This window comes from Urocitellus parryii, chromosome 13 (assembly GCF_045843805.1).
Source record: "Urocitellus parryii isolate mUroPar1 chromosome 13, mUroPar1.hap1, whole genome shotgun sequence".
NCBI lineage: Eukaryota > Metazoa > Chordata > Mammalia > Rodentia > Sciuridae > Urocitellus > Urocitellus parryii.
The window spans coordinates 64,705,774-64,710,146 of NC_135543.1; positions in this window are offsets into that span (position 1 = coordinate 64,705,774).

Genomic DNA, 4,373 nt, shown 5'->3' on the forward strand with positions numbered 1-4,373 from the left:
CGCCGGCCGCGCCGCGCTCTCGACCCGGTCCGGCCCTCGCTCGCCCGCCCGCGCTGCTCCGCGACGCCGGCTCAGGCCCGCCGGCTCATGGCAGGCGCACTCGGAGGAGCGGAGCGGCGCGGCGGGCCCGTCCGGGCAGGAAGGCTGGACCCGGCCCGGCCACGCCGCCCTCCGCTCTCTGTAATCCCGAATGCAGGTAGCGGCGGCGAGAAGCGACGGGCGGCCTGGTCTTGCGGTGACAGGAAAGCAGGACGCGCGATGCCGAGCCCCGAAAATAACAACCTGCGCCGCGGTCCCCGCTTGGGCTTTTCCCGCGTTACATTTCGCGCCTGGGCGGAACCAGCCACCGCTAGGCGCCTGCCCGCTGGCCGCCGCGGCGAGTGACAGGCCGCTCGAGCCAATGCCCGACTCGGGCTTCTTTCTAGCGGAACGGGGCGGGGCCGGACCTGCGCGCGGGTCCCTACTGCCTCGCCATTGGCTGCCGCGCTCATATTTTTTCTGCCTCGAGGGCCAACAGCGTTCGAAACTCCGTGGGCGCGCTCGACGTCGGCACCCGCCCACACACGCCCGCCAAGAGCCCCGCCCCACCGCCCTCCGCGGGTCGGCCTGGACCTGGACGCGGGGGCGGGCCGGGGAGGATTTAAGGGAGCTACTGATTGGCCAGGCCTTGGAAAGGGGCGGGGCCGAGGGCGGTCGTTGGTCGGCCGCGGCGCGCGCCCCGCCCCGCCCCGCCCCGCTCGGCCTCGCCCGCCCGTGTCTGTTGGGCCGCGTTTCCCGCGCACAGAAGTTTAAAGGGCTGGGCAGCGCCGCCCGCCCCGCCCTCGGCTCCAGCCACCCGGGTCCCGCGGTCCTGCCCCTCCCGCGACACCACCTCCTAGCAGGCACCGGAGACGCTAGGGTTTTCCGTCGAGTTCTCTGCCCAGTTGCGCTCCCCGCGCGCCAGCCTGTTAGCGTCCCTGACTCGCGGAGCTGGCTGTGAGCGCGGCTCCGCGTCCCTGGAAGAACGCACTCAGGCCGGGGTCCCCGAGTCCTCGCGGCCGCCACCGCGCCGCCGGCACAGACCCAGCAGGTGTCGGCCCTGGCATCCTGGCGGGCACACCGCCAGCTGGAGGGTCCTCCCTCTCTGCCGCGCGCGGAGCAGCCGCCAGCCGGCCTCCCCCTGCCCTGGTCCTCGTTCTGCGCGGACGCGCCCGCCTCGGGGGCCGGCCCTGCCCACACCGTAAGAAGGGCCATCTGGAGAGCCCAGGGCCAGCGAGGGCTCGCACGGTTAGCACAGGACGCCCAGCCTCCTGTTCGGTGCCGCGTCCCCGGGGCCATTTGTTGGCTGAATGAGCGAATACCCCTGGTTCAGGGCTGGAACCGGTCATCGGAGCACAACAGCACGGTTCAGGGCTGGAACCGGTCATCGGAGCACAACTGCACGGTAGCGGTGGCTCGCTCCCCTCGCTGTCACAGCCCTGCCCGACTTAGCCACTCTTGTTTAAAAGGAGAAACCGTGCCCAGTGGTGCTCATCTGTGATCCCAGGGGCTGGGGAGACTGAGGCAGAAGGATCCCAAGTTCAAGGCCAGCCCCAGCAAATTAGCGACCCTTAAGCAACTTAGTGAGACCCTGTTTCAAAAAAACGAAAAAGTGCTGGTTAAGCGCCCCTGGGTTCAATCCCCAGTACCAATAAATAAGGAAACTACTGAAATGGACAATTTTCAAGCTTAAAAGGAAGGCAAAATAGGCAATAGCATGATACTATTTATGAAAATTTTTTAAAAGTGGGGAAAATATACTTTTTCTTTTAGATACACAAAAGACATCTGGAAAGATACACAAGAAATATCTTGGTTGACTTCATGGAGACAATTTTTTTAAATATTGTTTAGCTGTGAAAGAACCTTTATTTTATATGTGGTGCTGAGAATCAAACCCAGTGCCTCACACATGCTAGGCAAGTGCTCTACCACTGAGCCATATCTCCAGACCCATGGAGGGAAATTTTTAAGTGGCTGGGGAACAGAAGGGAAAGATTTTAAAAGATACAACGTATAGTGCTTTGTATCTGTATAACTTTGACCCAAGAAAAAGTATCTTTTCAAGAAATAAAACAGCACATAACTCCATTTCCCAGAGGCCTAATGGGATCATAGCTTCTATCTACTGATACACAATATGTGTGGTCACTTCCCTTAAATTCTGCTCTATGATTCTGAGTTAAATATTATTACCATCTTACAAATGAGGAAACTTGAGGCTTGTCCAAGAACATAACTCAATAATAAATCCCTCAAGATGGCTCTGAAAACAGCTTTAGGATTATATCTCAGACTACCAAGCACACAGAGGAAAGGGCTGATAAACAGGCTACATGGATTTCTGAGTCCCATCCCATGTTTCAAAATTTTCTCAAGTTTTAGAGGCAAATCCAATTTGATACTTTAATAAGAGATCTAGAGAGCTGAAAGTTCAATTCTTCTCCATTAATTAAGTAAATATTCATTTTGTGTTTATGATTTGCTGTCTCATAATTGTACCATATTCTTCTGAATCCATTGGAAAGAAAATACAAACCATCTAATATTTGAAAGGAGTGGAAAGAAAAAAGTGATACCCATCATGGACACTTAAGTTAAAGCAAGAGCCAGAATAAACACCATCCAATGGTTACTGTTTAACATTCACAATGTGCCCAGAGTGCAGGACACTGACTTAATGCTTCTAAAAATTGCCCTTCATCAGCAGTATCCTGGCAACCCCACTTCACTCTCTGCCACCAGAGATGAAAGGCATGCCAGGAAAGTGTGAACTGGACTGAGGGTGATTCCAGGATTAGAGCTGAGGTCATGCAAGATCTTTGCCTGTTTGGCTCCACTTTCTTGCAACTAGGAAGCTACCTGAAAAGTGTGGGTAGTATTCGTGATGTCTTTGTTCTTCCCCAAATATAATCAATAGCCCATATGAACACTAACTCTGCAGAATATTAAAACCCATCTCAGGGTACTTATTATTACAGTAGTCTTTCCAAGTACTAGAACAGAGCAAGATTTTTTTTCACCTTAAACATGTAATATCAATAAGAGTACTTGAGCTGGGCAAAGTGGTACAAATCTGTTATCCCAGCAGTTTGGAAGGCTGAAGCAAGAAGATCGTGAGTTCAAAGCCAGCTTCAACAACTTAAGGCCTCAGCGAGACCCTGTCTCTATATAAAATCTAAAAAGGGTCTGGAGATGTGGCTCAGTGGTTAAGAGCCCCTGGGTTCAATCCCTGGTGCCAAAAAAAAAAAAATGCACTTGAAACTATCATAATAAGTAGGGACCCTTTACATAAATTCTTTTAAATAATTTGCTATTACAGCTAAAACTGCAAATAAAACAGCTTTACAAATGGTGATAAAAATGGAATAAAATACTTTGTCGCTGATTTAGAAATTAACAAGAAGATATTTTACCTTAGAATTTCTCCAAATTAATATCTGCTATATTCTACTTGGCAGCAGATTCAATTTTGAGTTCCTCTTACAAAGAAATCTAGACAGAAATGATTTCTCATGAGCTTCCAATGAGATTTTTAACTCTAACAGCAGGGAAATATCTGTGTAGACCAATCAGATAGTTTTCATCCAAAGTGCTTCTTCAAAATATTTTCTGAGGGGCTGGGGTTATATGTCAGTTGGTAGAGTGCTTGCACAAGGCCCTGGGTTCAATCCCCAGCACCGCCAAATATACATATGTTCTGAGAACTTTGCCTATGGAAGTTTCATCAAGCCAAGATGAATACAGAATCACTTTCCGCGTCAGTTTGCCACGTATGCTGTAACCAAGTGCAATGGTGAAGAGAGTTAAATAAGGTGTATTATTTACAGGGAGATAAAACAGTGCAATAAGGTTTATTATTTGCAGCAGAAAGGAAGAGCACTTGAGATAATTTCCAAAGCACTGCCTCTACCCACACAAAGTAAGGGGAGGTCTGAGGTTGTAGCTCAGTGGTAGTGTGCTTGCCTAGCATGTGTGAGGCCCTGGGTTCTATCCACAGCACCACATTTTAAAAAATAAATAAAAATAGTGTGTCCATCTACAACCAAAAAAAAAAATTTAAAGAAAGAGGATTTTATTGGGGAAACATCATCGTTGCATGTAGAAGTGAGCACTTTACTGAGCATGAAGTTCAAGGTCATCCTTCTCCATAAGTCTCTTGTTCAAGAAATGGCTGACTGAGGTGGGCTAGGTTGGGGCTCAGCAGTAGAGCACTCACCTAGCACATTCGAGGCTCTGGGTTTGATTCTCAGCACCACATAAAAATAAATAAAATAAAGATATTGTGTCCAACTAGAACTAAAAAGTAAATATTAAAAAAATGGCTGACTGGGGAAGGACTAATGGGCAGGGAA